We start from the raw sequence: 22,263 nt of genomic DNA, 5'->3' as shown, positions 1-22,263 counted from the left end.
ATTCAGGCCGTCGCGGAACGCTAGGGTTCCCGGAACACAGTTTGGGAAACACTGCATTAAAGTATAGCTACATAGCCACGGGAAATACTGCATTCCTCATTAATCTTCGGACTCGAAGACAGACCTTGTTATACCTCTTATCTTATCTTATCTTATATAATACAGACGTTACTTCAAAAAAGAAGATGATTACGTCCTACGCGTCATGCATTTAGTCATGCATATTAACCAATGACTTAAATTCTGCCAAGTCACTGGTTTTCCTGGCTAGCTCAGGCAACCCATTCCATGCTCTAATAGCACTAGGGAAGAAGGAGTATTTGTACAAATTTGTCCTAGCATATGGGACGAGGAATGTGCCTTTATCTTTGTGTCTTTCAGAGTATTTTATTAAATTTTGTTTTTGTATTTGAAGATTATGGTTCAGTGTTTTATGTATGATTGCTACTTTACTTTTGAGCCTTCTGTCCTGAAGGCTTTCTAAATTTAGTGATTTTACTAAAGGTGTTACTCTAGTCAAATGTGAATATTCGTTTGTTATGAATCTCACTGCTCTATTTTGTGTCTGTTCCAGTTTCTTAATGTTTTCTTGAGTTGAGGGGTCCCAAACGGAGGATGCATATTCTATTATTGGCCTAACCAAGGTTAAGTAACATTTTAGTTTTATGTTCTTATTTGATTTATAGAAATTTCTTTTAATAAATCCTAATGCTTTGTTTGATTTTTTTGTAGTTTCATCAATATGTGGATTCCATGATAGTTTTTCATTTATTATAACACCTAGGTATTTTGCGTTTTTAGTCTGTGATACTGGTTTGCCATGAATAAGATAAGTGGAATTAATTTGTTTTAGTTTTTTTGTTACTCTTAACAACTGACATTTTTCTGGGTGGAAAGACATGCTCCAATTCGATTCCCATTTCTGTAATTCATCTAATTCTCTTTGTAAAATATCTGTGTCTTGTGTTGTTTTTATTGTTCTATATATTATGCAATCGTCTGCAAATAATCTGACTTTTGTTCCTGAACTAATGCAATTTGGTAAATCATTTATGTAAATTAAAAATAGTAGTGGACCCAAGACTGTACCTTGAGGTACACCTGAGTTAACTGTTATCGGTGTTGATTTAGAGCCATTTATTATTACAGTTTGTTCTCTCCTCTATGTACAGCTGTAATATAGTACAGTATACCTTTAATACTTTCAAATGCACATATGTAATACCGTAACGTAGAAATTTACATGTTTCTAAGTCAACAGTCTGGCTAGTAAAGAGAAGGAGCTCTTCAATACAGCGAGGACAAAAAAAGAAAGCTGAGCTGGTTTGGTCATAACTCACAGTCAAAAGTCATACTTCAAGGTACAGTGGAGGACGCCCAGAGAACGGGTCGTGCAGAAAAAAAAAAAAAAAAAAACACTGGCTGGACAACGCAAAAGCATGGACTGACCTCTCTTTTAACATTCAGCCAAGGACAGATGCTGACCGAACGAGTGGTGGGCTTTAGTTGCGCGAACTTTCAAGGCATCTCTACGATGAAAATTCAAGGGACAGACGATGCCAAGGAACGCATAGACGAATTAATGTTTGTTTAAATTTACTACTACAATATAAAGCTTATAAACTTGAAGTAAAGTTCTTAATATGTGACACATTTGTAGACGGAAGATTTGACATAGTTTTGTTTCATCTTAATTTTTTTTACGAAGACGTGGGCAGTGGAGTTCAACATGTCTGTTGTTAGGACATGCAAGACACATGTCTGTTGTTAGGACACTCTAGACAGATGTCTGTTGTTAGGACATTCAAGACACATGTATGTTGTTAGGACATGCAAGACACATGTCTGTTGTTAGGACATTCAAGACACATGTATGTTGTTAGGACATTCAAGACACACGTCTGTTGTTAGGACATTCAAGACACATGTATGTTGTTAGGACATTCAAGACACATGTCTGTTGTTAAGACATTCAAGACACATGTCTGTTGTTAGGACATTCAAGACACATGTCTGTTGTTAGGACATTCAAGACACACGTCTGTTGTTAGGACATTCAAGACACATGTCTGTTGTTAGGACATTTAAGACACATGTCAGTTGTTAGGACATTCAAGACACATGTCAGTTGTTAGGACATTCTAGACACACGTATGTTGCTATAACATTCAAGACACACGTATGTTGCTATAACATTCAAGACACATGTCAGTTGTTAGGACATTCAAGACACATGTCTCTTGTTAGGACATTCAAGACACATGCCAGTTGTTAGGACAATCAAGACACATGTCTGTTGTTAGGACATTCAAGACACACGTCTGTTGTTAGGACATTCAAGACACATGTCTGTTGTTAGGACATTGAAGACACGTGTCAGTTGTTAGGACATTCAAGACACATGTCTGTTGTTACGACATTCAAGACACATGTCAGTTGTTAGGACATTCAAGACACATGTCAGTTGTTAGGACATTCAAGACACATGTATGTTGTTAGGACATTCAAGACACATGTCTGTTGTTAGGACATTCAAGACACATGTCAGTTGCTATGATATTCAAGACACACGTCTGTTGCTATAACATTCAAGACACATGTCGGTTGTTATGACACTCTAGACAGATGTCTGTTGCTATAACATTCAAGACACATGTCGGTTGTTATGACACTCTAGACAGATGTCTGTTGCTATAACATTCAAGACACATGTCGGTTGTTATGACACTCTAGACAGATGTCTGTTGTTATATCAATTTGGCTGCCTGGTCGTGCGGTATCCGCGCTGGATCCTCATTCCATGCTTTTAATGGTCCATAGTTTATACCCTGCCCGCTGCCATCCCCCGTCGTCCTGCCTAAAGAATGGAATTGGATGTAGATTATCTTTAACGAAGAAACACCCAAAACATGTAAAACATTTCATAAACAAAACATCTAAACACATGTTTTTAGCTGTAGCATTCAAGACTGTTGCTATGACATTCAATACATATGTCTATTGTTATGATAATGAAGATGCATGTCTCCAGCTATGTCAGCCATGACCCATGTATGTTGCTATAACTATGAAGACACTTGTCTGATGCTGTAACAATCATGAAATGTGTATCTTGCAAGGCAATAGCAATCAAGACTAATTTGTTCAAAAAAAACAAACAACATTTCCAAGACTTCTCGAAACAATTATATTTAAGTAGTTGTTGTTTTTTTAGCGGCCCCCAAAAGGGGAAAAGACGCTACTAGTTTTTTGTGGCCTGTCTGCCCGTCTGTCCCGTTTAGATTTCAGAGACTAGAAGAGAAAATGAAAATCGGACATCATGATATTTTAAATCATTCAAAGTTCTGATAAAACGGCTACTTTTTTCTTTTCCGAAAGTGATTCATCTAATTTTTAAAATTATATATGCAAGCAAATTTATCAAAAAATTACACCACTTTTCAATGAAAAACTTCAGGGGAGGTAAGTTTTTTTTTAAAAAAAGGTCATGGACTTCTTCATTAATAACTCAAGCTTTATTCTTAGATTCGCGCAGTGTTGCAAATTTATCTAATTTTCTAAGAAGAATAAATCTTTTTTTTAAGTTTCTCTTTATTACATGTAACATGTTATTAATTTTGAATATATGGATAAGGTTAATAATTATTATTTTTAAAAATATAAGTGTACGCTAAATGAATTCATGAAGATGCTGTGGCTGAGGGGTAAAGCACTTGGAACTTGAAGTCCCGTGTTCGAATCCTGGTGAAGACTCTAGGTAGACCACTTCGGGGGCCGATTTTGAGTTTGTGTTTCCACACAACTGTCTTTGTAACCTTGTTTTTAAATCAAAAGTTTAAAAAAGTCTCTGTAGAAAAAAATAAAAACTTCGAAATTGAACTAATTGTAAATCAATATTTATTAGCTAGATGTAAACTATAATGTTTAAAATGGCTGCCGCGCGCGCGTGTGTGTTGGGGAGTGTATACAATGGAGATAAATACAATGTTTTACTGAACGTAATAGAGACTCTTATATAAGGCATCATTTATATGTGGACAAGGCTGTAGTGGTCGTTTCGTGCTATTTGTGAGCCCTCAGGGTGACGAGCGCTTGCAATGGTATCACCCAGGGGCGTACACGAGCAGGGTGGGGGGGGGGTTATGAACATAAAAATGGGGGAGTGGGTTCATTTATAATTCATTATTGCCGCCAGCTCGCATAGCGACAAGGCGCCCCGAGGGATTCACACTTGTCTAACAAGCCTCGTGGTGTGAGGGGATGGGCGAAAACAATGCACCGAATCGTTGGGGGGGGGGGGGGACTGGGGAAGGGGGAGGGCGGTGGTAGCTCATGACTATGATGCAATGATATGCAGGTTGGGAGGAGGTCGATGGCTCAAATGTTGAGAGTGGGGAAATTAAGGGAGGCCTTAGTGACAGGCTTCTTTTTACGCTTCTATCCCCAACACTTGTTGACAAACGACAGCAACGCTCTTGGAAATGTAAAGAACACTACCCACCCAACCCCCTTTCTCATAACCAACCCCTCGCCCCCACAGCAAATCTTAAATCTTGAACCCTTTCAAAACAAAATTATTGTTGATGGAGTTTGGAGTTAGATTGCAGTTCAAAGTAGGCTACACAGCCCAACTGACCATTACTTCGAAGTATGGTTGACTTTTATTTTCAAATCAAATTAACATTTGACCTATAGGTAGTAACACTTAAACTGTCAAACGTGTAGGAAAATCGTTAGAACAGTTTTCGAAATACCCACTCAGTGTCCAGTTTCCACGCACTTGTCTCTGTCCGCCCATGAAGACTTAGCAAGTTAATAAGAAAAATGGTCATAAGAAGTAAAAAAAAAAATATGGTGCGCAAAATGTCCATAAACGTCTCTTTATTTGATTCAACTCTTAACTGAATACAAGGCAACATTTGAGTCGAGTACGGAATATCTAATGATAGCATGTTCATAAAAATTGCCAAATTTTAAGAGGATTATATTTCGAAACATGATAATGGTCTAAGCAGATTTTTCACTGTGTGGCCAATTAGCTTGTAATTTTATTACCAAAGATATACACAAAATTGACCAATTTCTTGGATATTTTGTGGTTGTTATTTTTTTTTTCAAAAACCCGTACGGTGTCCAGCCAGTGTAGGGCATACTTTTTGAACAAACGAAGCATTCACGAGGAAATGTAATCCAAAGAATGTCATGTTTGTGTATACACTCAAGTATTCATATTAGCTGCAGGTTTAGTGCCATTCGTCCTTTTTCAAGTATATAACCCCACAGAGTAGGGCTGGAAAAATTTGAGATTTTGACTCATTGTAATGCTCCTCTGCACGGAAATCCCTAGTAAAAGGCGAAGGATTTGAACGTCGGGAAGTGAAGCCAGAGTGAAAAGAAATATGAGGTGTAATCGGCCCGATGTAAAATGTTCCATACAAAATATGGTTTGTGTCATATGCATTTATTGACCTAGGATCATTGAAAAGCAAGGAAATTCTCCGTAACTTGCGTTGTGCAAAGTAGAACTGTTTCATGAAACGTTAATGTGTGTTTAGTACTTTTAAAAAATTGACATTATTATTGCGCTTGATCACTATAAATAAAGTATTTCACCCTATAGGTAGTAACGCAAGAGTTGTTCTCCCTTCCATTTACCAAGGGCGATTAATTTTTGTTTTTCTGGATACTTTCCCTTTTGTTATTATTCTTATTTATTATCTCTTATAATATTAAAGATCACAAAACTATTTTACGAGCGTTCGCAAACATTGACTACAGTGTAGTCTACACATATATTGACATATTATTCCACCCATGAAAAGTTTGCAAGCCAGTAAGAGGAATTGAAATAAGAAGTTAAAAGCGGTGCGCTAATTGCTCAGGACCGTTTATTAGTTAATTTCACTCTTTACCCAATTACTAATTACTCATTTTATTTATTTCCTGAAATGCTTCAATTTTGCATGGAGTTTTTTCTTCTTTATACAGTAAGCTTGCAAAATCAAGTTCTTCTGTTACAGGCTTCACTGTGTCGCCAATTAGATAGTATTTTTTTCCTTAACATAAAACTGTCAAATGTGTAGGAAAATCGTTAGAACTGTTTTCGAAATATCCACATAGTGTCCAGTTTCCAAGCACTTGTCTCAGTGCGCCCATAAAGAGTTAGCAAGCTAATAAGAGGAACGGTAAAAAAGAAGGAAAAGACTCTCAAGCGCTAACATTAAAGGAAAAAAATAGACTTTTTTTTTCTCCTTTTAATATTAAAACAAAACAAAAATTTTCTGATGTAGAATATGGAATATTTATGTATCTATTACAGGACAAAAAGAGAATTACAAAATAGAAAGAGAAAAAAAAGTGAGAAAAAAAAAAAGAAAAGGAAAGACAGCATGACTTAAGGAAGAAGAAAAAATAAAGGTAGAAAGGAAACAAATACTAAAAGTAAAAAAAAAAACAACAACCGTTAGAGCAGAGGATGACGCGGTTGCCACCATAAGTTGGCCAGGCGATGACTTTATTAAAAGATATTCAACCTTTTATCTCCGGCTGACCTACTTTTGACACATTCCTATTAACGAGCTACATCGGAGCGGGGCGGGGTGGGGGTTGGGTTTAAAATCTGAAGCAGACAAATGGAGATGTCGCACTGACAGACGCACAGACATACTTTATCGTCCATCGAAAGACATTTTCTTTCTTAATGTTGTGGAAGACCACCGGAAGTGGGAAGAAAATCAAAAGTAATGGCGGCTCTATCAAAAAGTCCGCGTGTGTGTATCTTTTTTTCCGAGTAGGTGTGCGTGCGTCTGTGCTCAAAGTATGTGTGTGTGTATGCGCGAGCCTAGCTGTGTGGGATGACTTAAAAAGCAAACTTGAACGTATTTAAGCGAAGGGAACAAATTTTAACGCAAATCAAATTTTGTTCTTAGACTTTAAGGGAGGAGGGGGGAAATTAAGATTTGAAAGCTTGCAAGACTTGTATAAAATGAGAAAAAAAAATGTAGATAAAAGACAGACAGACAGACTGTAGAGTTGAAATGGACAGGAGATTTCATATAAGTTTAAAGTGAGAAAAACAAACACGAATTTTTAAAAATTTAATTTGAACTACCCGATTTAAAACTTATAGTGTGTTCCTCATCTTCCTATTGTCAACAAGAAAATGGGTTATAAGACCGATATACATGATATAAGTATTTCATGACGATTGCAAAGTGCAACTTTCATATTACACAAAACCAAAGATATACTGCTGCAGGGGTCAACGACTGTATAGAAAATGTAATAAACGTGCATATATGTGACCCTGGCCGGACCAAGTAAAACAAAGGACGCTTGGGCTACGAGGCATTCATCAGCTACAAAACAAAACAAAAAAAAACAACAACATAAAATAGGCTTAACTCTTTCTCTCCGAAACTATTTTCCATGATCCGACGGAATTATTATTTTCATTTGTAGTTCACATCCCTGTTATGATTAAACTTCTATAATTTTGTTAACAGAAAATGTTTTATTTGGTATAGAACTGAAGGAGAATACATGCGCATAGTGTATGACACGAATTAATCTTTTTAAAATGACTACAATTAATTTAATAGAGTCAAATCAACGATGGTATCGTCAAACAGGAGAGAAAGAGTTAAGTTATTTATCTCTTTTCTGCCTCGATAGAGAGCAACATCGAACAGATGTATGGCTTCTATTAATCGTTTATAATATATTGTCCATATTATAGGGCATCCAATCACGTTTACAATTTGTAAGCTCACAGAAAGTGTTATAAGAAGTTTTAAAAGAAAATATTTATTTGTACACAATCTCTTTAATTTTACACATAACCTATACATTTTATACACAATTTTTTAAAGTAATTATCAACTAACACTGTAGGTCTTGTTGAACACATGAACACGCTATTTCTCCTACTTCCCATTCTCGTATCAAGTTGAAACTTTGCACAATTATTCATTGACGTTGACACCACATAAATCAATACAAAAAAATAACCACGTTTTTAATCAAGTAATTCTCACTGATTAATGGTACTGCATATAGGAAATGCACTACTCTAAGGTGAGATCAGCGTTTAGTAGAGAATTAACTTGTTTGCTAACTTTTTTTAAACTCTAGACCAGTGATTCCCAAAGTGGTCTATATAGACCCCCAGGGGTCTACGAGGACTTCCAGGGGGTCTACGGAAGTGAAAAAATAAATTGGGGGTCTATGACCTGTAAATGGGGGTCTACGATAGTGGATCTCATTTAAGCATGTCGAGACTTTAGATTTCATTTCCCATTAATGATTTGTGCCTTAGTTAATCATTTGAATTGTAACTATGTTAAGTCGAATGATTTTATTTTGAAATTTTAACATCTTTTTTTAAATAGCTTAATTTTGTCTATATGAAAGTAATATTGTACATGGCCGAGTCTAAAACAGTAGAAAGTCCAGTGTTGTTAATTAGAAATATGGCTTCATTTCGTCCTTGTGAAACAAGCAAATACATTTGTGCTTTTTATGCAATAAAGTTTAAAGTTATGTCACTATGAAACCATTAAATCTGGAACATCATTTAAGACAACGCCAACATGATAAAATAGATTCAGATTTGAAATACTTTGGATCACTTCAAGTTCAGAATAGACCCAGAGTAGAAAAAAAGTTTGATTAAACATCACAAAAGAAAAGAGGTTTGTGAGCATTTTACAATATTTTACTTTATCAATCTCTAGAAAACTGCACACTAGGCAAAAAAAATGACTTTGCCAGCCATTGAGGAAGTACAACCTGTTTTACACAATCCTATATCTGATATCATGAGAAATATTCCTGTTAAGCAACAATACAGTTCAAAGGTGTAATGGTCAGATGAGTTAGGACACTGAAAGGTTCTTATGTAATTACTTTGCAAATGACTTACTTCTAAAAAAATAAAGCTGGACTAGTTAACCTTGCCCGTGTTATTACTATCAAATTTTTCGTTTTTTTATGAATCAAGAAATCAAAAAGAACTACTTTTTGATCAATGGCTCAAAAAAAATAAGCGGGAAGCTGACATAGTCTATTTAACAGACTTCTTTCATAAATTTAATGTGGATAATTTGCTGCGACAAGGTCATAATCTCAGTGTTTCTTGTGAGGATTAAATGAATGTAGCATGCATTGGACAGGATAAATGTTGTTATTTTCCAAATTGAACTTAGTCAAACATTATCTAATCGAGAAGATATAATGTTAAACCTAAATTGAAGCTCAATATGGAAATTTTATTATCAAACTTTTCAACCAATAGTTTTTTTTTTTGTTTTTTTTTTTTATTAGTCAATTCATGTAATGCATATTATTATTTTTTTTACTTCATTTTAATTTGAATATCATCAATGTGTATGTATATATGGCCTAGAATCTGTAAGAAAAACAAATTTGAAGTTAAAGGGGTCTACCGAAAACTGGAAAACATGGCATGGGGTCTATGTGACAAAAAAGTTTGGGAACCACTGCTCTAGACTTTTAAAAAACTATAAAACTTTCTTTTTTATAAGCCCTTCGGTAGCTCAGTGGCTAACACGTCGGCTTTTTTAAAAAAAAAAAGCTTTTCAAAGCATTCTTCCAGATAACTCCTTCCTCAAACTGACTGGTCCATAAAAGTGTATGTACCATCATGCAGTGAAAATGAAAGCTGTGCTAAACAAAAACAATAACAACATTTCGAATCGCACACATTTATTATTATTAGTCTAGAGTACTCTTGAGTATTAGTTTAGATCTATTAAAAATTAATCAAAGGACAGATTTTACATAATTAATACTATTTCACTCAAATGAGCTTTGTTGTTGTTGTTTTTTCTCTGTCTCTATGAGACAGCCTCTATGAGACAGACACTATGAGACAGACTCTATGAGACAGACTCTATGAGACAGACTATGAGACAGACTCTATGAGACAGACTCTATGAGACAGACTCTATGAGACAGACTCTATGAGACAGACTATATGAGACAGACTCTATGAGATAGACTCTATGAGACAGACTCTATGAGACAGACTCTATGAGATAGACTCTATGAGACAGACTATGAGACAGACTCTATGAGACAGACTCTATGAGACATACTCTATGAGACAGACTCTATGAGACAGACTATATGAGACAGACTCTATGAGATAGACTCTATGAGACAGACTCTATGAGATAGACTCTATGAGACAAACACTATGAGATACACTCTATGAGACAGACTCTATGAGACAGACTAAGAGACAGACTATGAGACAGACTATGAGACAGACTCTAGACTCTATGAGACAGACTCTATGAGACAGACTATGAGACAGACTCTATGAGACAGACTATGAAACAGACTCTATGAGACAGACACTATGAGACAGACTCTATGAGACAGACACTATGAGACAGACTCTATGAGATAGACACTATGAGACAGACACTATGAGACAGACTCTATGAGACAGACTCTATGAGATAGACTCTATGAGACAGACTCTATGAGACAGACACTATGAGACAGACTCTATGAGATAGACACTATGAGACAGACACTATGAGACAGACTCTATGAAGACTCTATGAGACAGACACTATGAGACAGACACCCTTTTCTCATCCTCTTATAGCATCTACGTCTGATGTCTTGTAACCGGAAGTGCGCCAGATAGTGGACACAGGAACACAATCTTGCACGGTGCCCACAAAATGCGATTTAATTAGCGATTTTCCGGCTGGAGGGGCGCGCAACAAGTCTCCCTCATTATTCAAGTGGCTCGCGCAAGTTAATTCTAAAAGATGCAACTCAGGAGATGGGGGGGGGGGGAGAGGAGACTGAGGTTTCCAAGTCGCTAGGGGGAGTTAAACAACGGAAAAGAGATGAGCCTTTGTTTGTAAAAAGTCACGTGACGTTGAACGGAGGAGTAAAAACTCTCTTCAATGGTGAATATGTTGAGCGAGAATGGATTGAAATATCTACCGACAATCGACTTTTATTAGGTATTGATAATCTTGCGTGTAAATACTCACAAACGTAAATAAATCTGTCGCTAGAAGAACTTTAGAAATGTACTTACACAGGTGAAGTTGTTTAATTCCCTCCCTTTGGTTTGTTTGTCAAATGTTTGACATGTTTCGAATGTTCCTTCAGAGTTGGAGATAATTTACTTCCTAGTGCAAACCTCCCGCAGGACGACGGGGGATGGAAGCGGGCAGGGTGTGAACCTGGGACCATCGAGGAGTCCGAACGACAGTCCAACGCGCATACCGCACCATCAGGTAGCCAATATCTAATCCATCATTGATGTTGTATGTCCTTTGTAATTAATCGTATTTATATTCGTCTGTGTTTTGTTACAGTGTATAATAAATAAGCATGTACAAGTATTTAAACTTACATAACTTAATTATCTTATAACCTTGTCTCTCTGCACTCTCTCTCTCTCTATCTCTCTCTCTCTTGCAGATATGACATCGATCTTGCCTTAAACTTTTGTATGACTTGTCACAATTTCCTCAATTTGAACATTATGTGAACATTTCTAAATTGAACATTTTAACAGATTTTTTTGTTTTGTTTACTGTATTAACTACTAAAGTCTCAAGTAGAATGTGAATGCCCCAGTAAAGGTCAAGGAATGACTATCCGGATTTAACCTTAGTGCCTTCAAGAAACTGTTGGCTGATCACTAAGGACATTGATCAAACCGTCTTTCTACAGCCCATTTTCCATGGATGAAGATTTAATAAAGTCTAAAAAAAAAAAAAAAGGGGGGGGGTGGATGTATTTGAAGGAAAGAGAGGGTTGGAAAAAAAAGGGGGGGGGGGTCTTTACAAAAAATTGTGAGCATTAAAAGAGTAATGATTAGGGCTGAAGTAGTCCGTCTTTTAGTTACTGCTGATGTTAACTGCGGTGGAAAAGGGACATTAGGAGGGCGAGATGGAAGTAGAATAAGGTCAAAAAATAAAATATCAAAGCAGATGTCACGCTCGACAGCACATCGTCAGTAGACTATTTAAGTAGGTTAGAGAAGATTATTTTTAAAAAACAATATTAGTTTCAAAATCTGGACGTCTAGCGAAGCTTTGGGTCGAGCGAGACCTTGACCAGTCGTTGTGTAAATAAATAGGCCCAGCCACCTGGGAGACAGAAGCACATGACAGAGCATCATGGCGTCGCGCTGTGAAAACTGGCGCACAGATTGCTGAGGAAAAGAGAACAACGCTGGCAGAAGAAAAACGCCAGAGAAGAAAAGCAAGACCAACGACACTAGCTCCAGCTGGAATAACCTGCCCAGTGTGCAGCCGGCGCCTTCGACATACAAAGCCTTAGCTCTGACCACTGCGCGGCCTACGCCATCACTCGTCAGAGGCCAAGGTTAAGCGCTTAGGCTAATCACGGCTAATGGTCACGGTACAGCCGTACATTCCGGGCTCGCATAGGTCTCACCAGCCACATGAGGAGGCATAAAACCCCGGTGCAAAGCCCTCAGCCCCGTGGATGACAAAGTGTATAAATAGGGCGACAAGCAGAATAACAAACAGTCCAAGTAATATTGAGAAACAAAAGTCAAGAAACATGGCCGTTGCAAGACAGGTCTTCAACAAGATTGAAAATAAAGAAAGCGCAAACATAAATGCATTCGTTGTTCATTCGTTATAAGTTGTGGGCTTTAAGCCCGAGAGGCTTATATCGCTTGGCTACCAACAAGAGTGCTCTAGTTCGACTCCTGACTCGAGCAACTTAACAATTTAACCAATGGATTTGCACGACGCACCTAGTGACAAAGCTTCTTCTTATCTTATCTTATATGATACAGACGTTACTTCAAAAAAGAAGATGATTACGTCCTACGCGTAATGCATTTAGTCATGCATATTAACAATTAACCAATGACCTAAATTCTGCTAAGCCACTGGTTTTCTTGGCTAGCTCAGGCAACTCATTCCATGTTCTAATAGCACTAGGGAAGAAGGAGTATTTGTACAAATTTGTCCTAGCATATGGAACGAGGAATGTGCCTTTATCTTTGTATTTCTGAGTATTTTGTTAGATTTTGTTTTTGTATTTGAAGATAAAGGTTCAATGTTTTATGTATAATTGCTACTTTACTTTTGAGTCTTCTATCCTGAAGGCTTTCTAAATTTAGTGATTTTTACTAAAGATGTTACTGTAGTTAAATATGAATATTCGTTTGTTTTACTTTTTACTTCTCAAGATAACAACACCATTCGTCAATGTTGTAAACACACTATCACCATTGTATCAACTTCACCCCAACAAGTCATAATGTAAAGACTAGTATCAAAATAAAATGTTTTGGAATATTAAATATCCCCCCCCCCCCATATATTCCGGCAGAAAAAAATTAATTCACCTTTCCAGAAATCCTTACAGAAATAAACTAAAAAAAAAAAAAAACAACCTACAATTTTTGTCATACAAATCATTTTTTTTTTTTTTCCCAATTTAAGATTATTCCGAGATGTGTCTAGAACGTGTCAACATGAGGTCCCAGACACACATGGAGACAGATCTGGCTTTGCACTTTGAACCCAAGGCTCTTTCTCGCATGTAAATCCTCGTGGAAGAAATGCCACCCGGACATTATTCCTTTACAGTAAGTTAACTTTTCCCTCACGCTTGAGTGCTGACTCCTTCCGCACTCATACACACACACACACAAACAGAAACACACACACAAATTATGTTATTTTTTTTTTATAGCAAATAAAGTATTTAAAAAAAAGGGTAAAAAAAAATCTAACGGAAATCAGGCCGATGTCAACAAGATTCTCGACTCGTAAATTGTAGTTTATATTCGTCATGTTTTCTTCCTCGCGAATCACTTGGAGTCGCGAGAAATATTTAAAGGAGTTTGGATTTGGAAGAAAGATAGGAGGAGTAGGGGGTGGCGGGAGGAGAAGAAGAATTTATTCTATTTACAGCGATGTCCCCTTCGATATGAACCCTCAACTACAGTTTAAATTTGGTTTTTTTTTTTCCATTAACAAGTATGGGTTGATTTTTTTTCCCACACAAGCAGGAGGGAATGCTGGGATGCGTCCTAGATCATTTTGGTGGAAGTTGAATGTTTAAGTCACGCGTTAAGTATAGACGTTGATTCAATCAAGTATTGTGTTTACGTTGACCTGTCTGTCATAAGCGTTTAAATTTTGGCGGAAAAAAAAAGTGTTGTAGCATGCAATTTAGATTTGTCCCTGTGACAAGTCAAAAACTCGCTGTCAGAGTCACTCTAAATTATCACAGCATTAATTATTATTTTTCATTATTTATTTATTTTATTTTAATTATTTCCCCGTCCTAACCCCAATTTCTTCACCCGCGCCACCTTTTCCTCTCCAGGCTAGACTTAGTTGACCACATTGGAGATAGCTAAGGCGCGTCCTTTCATTTATCTGCCCTTGATCGGGGAAAGGTAAACACACAATCTCTTTTGTTTTGCCCGCCGGATGTCTGAAGGACGGTCGCGGTTGACACCACCTTGGTTTGAATGCAAGCTAATCCTAATCCCCCCCCTTCTCTCACGTCTCTCTTTGATCTAAGAGATTACCCTGGTCAACACACCGCGTGATATTCCAAGGTGCGGCTCCCACCTCGAGTCAAATCCACCCACGTGTAAGATAAAACTTAGCCTAGGGCATTTCCTGTGTCCGCCCGCACTTTCCAGGCTTATATAAAGTAAACCAACTCAAATCAGACTCTTTCATTCTCAATCGAGCTGAGCTATCGAGTCTGGACTGCTTCATTTGTTCCTTTTCCTAGAGGAATACCTGGTGGTAAGCCGAACTTAATCACAAGTTCCATCTTAATTACTTTTGTGCTATTTCCATTGGATATCATCATGTGTATTTTGCTTAGTTCATTTATATTTAATTAGTGCATTGTGTATTTCTCACTGGCGTAAGTAGAAAACATAAACATGTGCTATGTATATATTTTAGTATTGCATTAATCTATTAATGCTACGTTGCTCAATTGATCATTGATGCAACCATGTATATTTTTGCACACCTTATTTTATTTCCTTTATCTCGGTTGATCGCCTTGATGATTTTACTATCGCACTAATACTGGGCTTAGAAAGGAGATATGAGTTATCTCCCATGTATTGAATTATCTCCCCTTTACTCATTTTACCCTAATGAGAGTTGCGCCGCTTGAACGGACACACCATTCAAGCGCGCTCCATTGTTCTCGACCCACGGTCATATGTAAACAATCATCTGGGTCGCTGACCACCGCCCAATTCAACCCCCCCCCCCTTTTCTTTCTCTATCCACCTGTGTTGTTCATTTGAGATTATTATCTCCCCTTCTATGTACATTTTTATATTAGTAATTTCCCCTTTTATGTACATTTATATAATGCTACTATCTGCCATCTATTTTCCAAATCCCATTTGTCATCATCTCCTCATTGTGCTCTAAAGCAATTTCACCAATCTGACGATTGCACCTCAGTCGAGGGCATCGATAAGATGTATGAGAGACATGTCCTAACTTGTCTTTATTTATCCGCAGCCTCCCTCAGGTGTCTGCCTATTGCCTATTTATCTGCTATTTGCTGTTCAGTGTCTACTCGACGCCACTCAACTACTGCCTATGTGCTTAGTGCTATTCAGCGCTGCACCTACTGAGATCTACTCAACTCTACTACTTGGCGCTATCGGCATTGCCCGCCTATTCGACAGCCCACCTGTCATCTTATTAGGTGCGACGTCCCTATGGACTCAGGTCTGTGCGAGACGTCATAGCTACGCCAACCCTCTGCAACTCACTGGACATATCCTGTCAACTACGCTGCCCACGGCAGATCAGCTCTGCCCGCATTAACCTTGTGCCCACGGTAGCCGGCCACCCGCCCTACTGTGCCCACTACAGATATTAGATTTTGGGGATTGAGACTCCACAAGAACTATATCACCGGCGTCCCTCTATCCGCTAGAGCGCCACCTCCAGCTGCAGAACCTCAAGCCAGGACACAGCCAGCTGCGACATCAACAGGAATACCAGCTAAGTCAGAGGACAAAGTGACATACTCTTATTAGGTGCAAGAGTGATGATTAAACATAGAATATACTAGAGATAGATGCAAACCCTCCCCCTTTTTATCCTTATATGTATATTTATGTAAATAAATATTCTTTATTTTAACTTTTGTATCTATCTTTCATTGCTTCGTCTCGTTGCGTGTCTGCTCCCGATTCATATGCTGATAGGTTGGTGTGTGATAGCTTTAAAAATAATCATCCCCTAGACATAAAACGCGCCAAACACACATCACATTTCCCCACCTGTCACAGTCTTCCCCCCCTCCCCCAATGAGTCTACTTTTTAGAAAATATTTCTAGAACCATGGACGACAACTCTGAATGTGGACTACTTAGATTCATAGAGCCTGGGTTTTTTTTTGTGATATATTTTTGGGTTAACGAAAGCAACTGAGTCCTTATTAACTGCAAATAACCAGTTACAATATATGGCAATATCACATTTCAAGAATGATAAGAACACATTTATTATGCTGATATCAATAATATTTTTCTCAGGATTTGAACCATATCATATAGTTAGCAGTCTAAAACAGTATTTTTTTTTTAACAAAGCTTATAACGACTCTCTCCTTCTGTCTGGTACAGTCCGTTATTTCCCCCACTTCCCATTCTTTCATCAAGTTGAAACTTCCCATGAATATTCATTACCCCTAACAAAATATTAATCAATCAAAATGTTCGCCAATTAATTAGTTAATTTTATTTAATATAGAAAATGGAAATAAGTTTACAGTATTGAGATATATGGCTGTAAATGTACAGTTCTTTCCCATGTGTAAGGTTGTGTTTTTTTTTTTTTTTACAATTTGCATGTTTTTTTTGTTTCAAACATTTTTGTTTCGTTTCCAACCGTTTTTATTCTTTTTATTTTTTTTTTCAATAAACTTTATCGTTGCCGTATCGTTTAAAGAACAATTCTTTTGTCAATAATCCTTTTCTTCTGTCTTAAGTTTTTCCTTAACTGCCCAAGATGGCGGCTGAAGGAGGGTTGGCTCCCATCACTTCTACCTCATCCCCCCCTCCCCCAAAATAAATAACTACAGTCGTGCCTCGGTTAAAACAGCGCGGACTCAACCTGAAGGGGAGAAAAAAAAAGCAACTTCCCATTAACCCGTGCAAGGCTCCAGCAATGTTTAGAATATCGAACCTCCAGAAACCTAAACCTCTAAACCTTTGCTTTGCTCACATCTAACACGGAGACGGACCCTTTTTTTTTTTTTCTCTTTTTTTTTTAAAGTGTGAAGTTCCGATAAACGGTGTTCACAGCCCTCGCGCCCCCACCTCGCGATCTCTTCAATGTAGCGTGATAGATAGGGGTTTGCTACAGATAAACACCGGCCAAACACAGCCAAAAATAAAAGAAAAATGGTTCCTAAAAACTGTGTCTAGCATTTTGGTGTCCTGGCAACTTTTGGGGAGGACAAAGTTAAATAGACATGGAGAAGAAAAAAAAAGATGGGGGGGGGGGGGGGGGAAGGCTATATTTTGTAATTCCTTTCTTGCTTTGAGCGCGTAGTTGTGTTTGTAAGTGTGTGTGTTTGCATGTGCTGGTATACGTGTTAACGTGTGTTGTGCAAAAGCTATCGAGATGTGATTAGAATCTTGTGTTCATTTATAAAGATACATTTAATGTAGAGGATGATTTTACGTACAGAGTAAAAAAAAAAAAAAAGAGGGCCTGTTTTTGTTGTTGAAATATAGGTGTACAAGGGCAGACAATCTAATGAAATCAAGATGCAGACGACAGGGGAAAAAAAAGTGACTTGAAAAAAAAATGTTAGAATAATTTTTTTGTGTATGTTCCGATATAAGTTATATGAGGGTGTTGAGATATTGGAATACACACACACACGCGCGCAACGACATATATCATAAAAGTTATCTATCAATGTGGGAAACGGAGAAAGAGAGAAAGAGAGTTAGTGAGACAAATTGAGGGAAGAATATAAATACTTAGTAAGACAGTGAGACAAAGAGATGTGGTGAGACAAAGTAAGGCAAAGAGAAGTCAATAGACAACTGGAAATATTAAGACAAAGAAAGTTAGCGAGACAGAGAAATAGAGAGAAAGAGAGAGAGAGAGAGAAAGATGAAGAAAATAAGACAAAGAGAGATATTGATACACAGAGATGTCGTGAAACACAAACAAATCTCAGGTGCAGCAGCACAATTTAGCACCGTCAATGGATTTCGCGCTGTTGTGAAACTTTTGTTAACGCGAATCCTTCTTTCATTTGTCATTTAACTTGCGGCTGTATGTTAGCGCTTTGTGAACCTTTATTGGGCGGTACTGTTCTCGAGGAGCCAGCATGGAGCCAGCTTCGGAGTTAGCTGAAAGAATTTTTTTTTTTTTGTGCTGGGCTGACTGTAGCGCCCAGTGCAAAGCCAAAAGATTGGTGTGCCTGAAGGTTGATGTGCATGTTATCTAAGGTGTCATTTCTACAAATGACTGAATAAAGTTTTGTTTGGTTACGGATGTGACAGATTACAATGGCAATTAGGCCCCACGATGACCTCATAACTTCCTGACAAAACAACAACAACCGCAAACTAAAACTGTATGTCCTTATCAAGAGGTCCTCATGGCTCGCAACAATCTTCCTTCAGGGAGCAGTACCAGAAAAAAAAGAAAAAGAGGCTGACAGAGAAAGCGATGGGAAGACAACATAAAAGAATATAGGGGCCTGCCATTGAAAGAGATTCTATCCAAGGCAAGAGAAAAAAAGAGGAATGGAGGAAGGTGGTCAATAGTTCACGTGTGATTCCCCAAAGGATTGACAGACTAAGGGATAGGTAAAGGCAACTTCATTGATTCATTGTGCAACCCATGTCATAATTATTATTATATTATTGCAAATACTCATCATTTAATTAAACACCTTGTTAATTAAACACTTGTTAATTAAACACTTGTTAATTAAACACTTGTTAACAATCTTCCATTGTCTTCCGAGACAGAAGGAGCCAAATTTATTAACATTCGTTGTTCAATGATACAAGTTTAATTTTATTTCCCTTAACTGTTGATTCAAGCTAACAGCTGTCAGGGGCCAGGTAAAAAGGAGCCTAGACCGATGTAAATATAGATGTGTGTATTACATTACTCTGTATAGCATAATAAAAAAAATACAGTTATAAAATATCAAGTTTTGGTCGTGTTAGAATGTTCTTTCCTTTGGTCCGATGTCTTGGTTTAATCATAGATATTTTGGTATCACCATAAATGTATTGGTTTAAGTACAGATACAAGTAAGCTACAAATCTAAGAGGAAAGATTGATTACCAATCTATTTCCTTGTTAGTTATGTCTCTGGTATCTATCTTGTTGTTCTTTAATACCATAGTGGGCAGTCAGAAAAGAAAAAACATAATTGTCTTCTATGTAGGCTTATCTTAGCCATCTCTTTCTCACTCTCTCTCTCTCTCTCACTCTCCCTCCGGGGAAGTGCATAATGAAATGCTGACCGCTAGCCAATTAGGCATCCCTCTGCCCCCCCCCTCCAGCACTACAAAACAGAAACGAAGTTCTGTTAGTTGCTAGTATACACTCACAGACTAAAAAGTTGTCTGGTCAAAAAGCTAAAGTGTGCAAGAGATGGTACAAACATGAAATAAAAACGTCCTGTATCCGATATTTGTTTTGTCTTATAAATTATGGACGTCCCTTCACAAACGTGAAAGTCCAAACGCCCTGCAGGACGGTAGGTGATGGATGCGCATAGGGCTCGAACTATAGCTCGTCGTGACGCCAGCTCAAGGCGTATGTAACTCGACCAGGTATCACTATGACACAGGAATATGCATCAAAACTGGACAGAATGTTACCATTTCATGCTGTTGCATTTGACTGTGGGTTTTGTTGTCTCTCTTCTTTTTTTTTCTGTTACTGTTCCCTGAAGGAAGGTCTTTGCGAGCCCTGAAGACCATGAACTATGGCCATGGAGTTTTGGTTCGCGTTTTTTTTTTAAATTGAAGCATAGAATATAGTAAATATTTAATCAGAAATTTAAGACTAAAATAAAGAATAAAATATTTAAATATGAAAGCGTCAGAACTATCATTTGCTATCGTAGCATCGTGATACAATTGTAGGACATCAACACACTGTATACAGTTAATGTATTCGAATGTTTATATCAGTGATGTAAAACTACGACCAGCGACTGCTTTCCGGCCCGTCGAAAATTTGCCCAACGTACACGATGGCTGAGCGGTAAAGCGCTTGGCTTACAAACTGGAGGTCCCGGGTTTGAATCCTGGTGAAGACTGGGATTTGTAGCTTTGGGATCTTTGGGCGCCTCAGAGTCTACCCAGCTATAACGGGTACCTGACATTAGTTGGCAAAAGTAAAGGCGGTAGGTCGTTGTGCTGGCCACATGACACCCTCGTTAACCGTGGGCCACAGAAACATGACATTTACATCATCTGTCCTACAGAGCGAAAGGTTTTAATGGGAATTCTACTTTTTACAAGATGAAGCCGCCGAGGATCAATTCATTGGACTCGATTTTTACAAAGCTATGTCTGTCTAGTAAAGAGTTTGTACACGTTATTTCTCCCACACCCAATCTCGCATCTAGTTGAAACTTTGCACAGTTATTTATTGGGATAGAAAAGACACGATTCCCTTTTTTTTTTAATTAACAAATTAGTCAATTAACTACTGATAATCAATTATTTTGTTTGATATCTAGTAGGGAAATTAATTATTCAGTTTTCACAGATATGACTAAATATGTTGGGTTTTTACACGATATTTCTCCCACACCCCAATCTCGGATCAAGTTAAAACATAAAAAAATTATTTATTGTACCTAACAAAACATGAATCAATTAATAAATTCACCAATTAGTCAATTGATTATTGATAATTAATAATTTTATTTGATATCGAATAAGGGAATAACTTCTACATTATCGAGAGATAAATTTGTAAATGCGGAGCTCTTCCCATTTCAAAAGCTTTTTTTTTTTTTGCTTTGAAAGTTCGGGGAACAAAGATCTAGATTTATATCCCCCATTGGAAAGTGAATACGACAATCTAGATATGTTCGCGATTTTTAATTTACCCGAAGGCAGCGGAACAAAGTTAAATAGGAGAGTTTGTTGAACAAAAGGGTCACTTTATGATGTAGTGTTCCTTGTCGACGCCTTGGGGGGGGGGGGTCACTTGTGTCGTTGATTTGTTCATCTCATTCTTCATTGTACATTTGCTCTTCGTTTTCCGTTGCGTCAATTAGGCGCCCCAGGGCGCTCTCATTGCTAACCAGAAGCGTTTCATTTGACTGGGCCTTTAACAAGACAAGAGGGGGGGGGGAGGAGGAACAAACTTCGGATGAATACAAACAAGCCAGATACCAGACAATATGTGTTTGTAGGGTGTTTGTAAATAAAGGTGATGGGGGAGGGAGTCGGAAAGGGGGGGGGCGCTGATAGTGAGAAGGGCTGAAATGAAGCACAGGTTAATTCCATGTCATGAATTATGCACTGACAACGAGGCCGGAGCAGCGGCTTGTGTTGGACGCGGCTTGTGTTGGACACGACACGTGCTGATTGAGTAACGAGCCAGGTGTGTGTGTGTGTGTGTGTGTTTAGTGTGTTGAGGGTGTGTGTTTTATGCTGGTCATCTGGGGGAGTAATAAATGACTTACGTAGGGCCAGTAGAGGTCATAGGTTGTGTTAACTGATTGGGAAGGGAGGGGTTGGGGAGAAGACACTAGATATTATTGGGATTAAAAGAAATGATTCGAGTATGGTCTTTTGAACTCGAAATAGATCTAATACAGTAAACATCCTCTGAAACAATATAGCAAGTAGTAATTTTTTATTTTTTTTAAAGTAAATATTCAAGAAACTATAAACGCATTGTAGGTCTTCTGAAAAGTAACAATTGTGTTAATTGACCCTCTAATAGCGCAATGAGCCGAAACCATTGATATAGTAGGCCTCAACACTGACCCGTGAGGTCGCAGGCTGAAGCCTTCTATGGCGATTAGTCTCGAATGAAACACTTCAAGCCTTGGCTGCCCACGTCACTGCACGAACGCTGAGACATCCCAACGTGTGGGCCAGTTTAGACCAATTGCTCGTTGCCACGTCGCAGGTCAAAGTTCAGACCTTCTATGATGACGATTGGTCTTTCTCTCTCACTCACTCACTCTCTCTCTCTCTCACAC

At 37.9% G+C, this 22,263-nt stretch overlaps 1 protein-coding gene and 1 non-coding gene across 2 annotated transcripts in view; both read right to left on the bottom strand.

Moving 5' to 3' along the window:
- Positions 1-22,263, bottom strand: part of LOC106061741 (kin of IRRE-like protein 1) — a 303,275-nt gene that overhangs the window by 195,604 nt on the left and 85,408 nt on the right. The gene's annotated exons all lie outside the window — the stretch shown is intronic.
- Positions 5,275-5,391, bottom strand: LOC129923016 (U5 spliceosomal RNA). Its single transcript, XR_008774951.1, has one exon. It is a non-coding gene; the product is annotated as a U5 spliceosomal RNA (small nuclear RNA).

The sequence above is a fragment of the Biomphalaria glabrata genome, chromosome 14 (assembly GCF_947242115.1).
Source record: "Biomphalaria glabrata chromosome 14, xgBioGlab47.1, whole genome shotgun sequence".
NCBI lineage: Eukaryota > Metazoa > Mollusca > Gastropoda > Planorbidae > Biomphalaria > Biomphalaria glabrata.
The sequence above is the reverse complement of the archived record's forward strand: the minus strand, read 5'-3'. Positions and strand labels throughout refer to the sequence as shown.